The sequence below is a fragment of the Pristis pectinata genome, chromosome 7 (genome assembly GCF_009764475.1).
Source record: "Pristis pectinata isolate sPriPec2 chromosome 7, sPriPec2.1.pri, whole genome shotgun sequence".
NCBI classification, from domain to species: Eukaryota; Metazoa; Chordata; class Chondrichthyes; order Rhinopristiformes; family Pristidae; genus Pristis; species Pristis pectinata.
In genome coordinates, this window is record NC_067411.1 from 97,119,815 (window position 1) to 97,120,576 (window position 762).

Consider the following 762-nt stretch of genomic DNA (forward strand, 5'->3'; position numbering starts at 1 on the left):
TACATCGAAACACACAGTGAAATGCACCTTTTGCATAGAGTGTTCTGGGGGCAGCCCGCAAATGTCACCACGCTTCTGACGCCAACATAGCATGCTCACAACTTCCTAACACATACGTCTTTGGAATGTGGGAGGAAACCGGAGCACCCGGAGGAAACCCATGCGGACACAGGAAGAACATACAAACTCCTTACAGTCAGCGGTGGGAATAGAACCCAGGTCGCTGGTGCTGTAAAGCGTTACGCTACCCACTACACTACTGTACCTGCCCACATGAAGTTATCAACGAGGATGGGATTCGACCCCATGCGTGCAGAGCACAATGGATTAACAGTCCATCGCCTTAACCACTCGGCCACCTTGTCACATATTTTGCTTCATTTTAATATTTTTAAGTTCTTCATAAGTCTTATAAGATATTTTAATTGTATTTAATGTGTTTCTATAATTCTAATTCTTACATTATATAAATTCATTTAAAGACTTTAAAAAAAAGCCTTTGACAGACTTTGACAGCTACTGAGCTGTCAAGCCATTAGGGTACTTTGTGGGCGGGACTTCACAGTCTGATCCCTGAGACCTTTGTGATTCCCCGCCAGATGCCTGCCAGTTGTGAATAGTCGGCTTGTTCAGTTCCCTGCATCCGGAAAAGTAATTGTGGGTGGCTGGGTCTGTGGGAGTCGAGCCTAGGCAGTGGGTCTGATCTACGACAATCTGGTTTGTGGTTCTGACACATTCATCTGCCTTGCTCTGCACATGATG

General features: G+C 45.5%; 1 non-coding gene across 1 annotated transcript; it reads right to left on the bottom strand.

The window, feature by feature from the left end:
* Positions 1 to 283: 283 nt before the first annotated feature.
* On the bottom strand, positions 284 to 365 carry trnan-guu (transfer RNA asparagine (anticodon GUU)). Its single transcript has one exon. It is a non-coding gene; the product is annotated as a tRNA-Asn (tRNA).
* Positions 366 to 762: the final 397 nt, after the last annotated feature.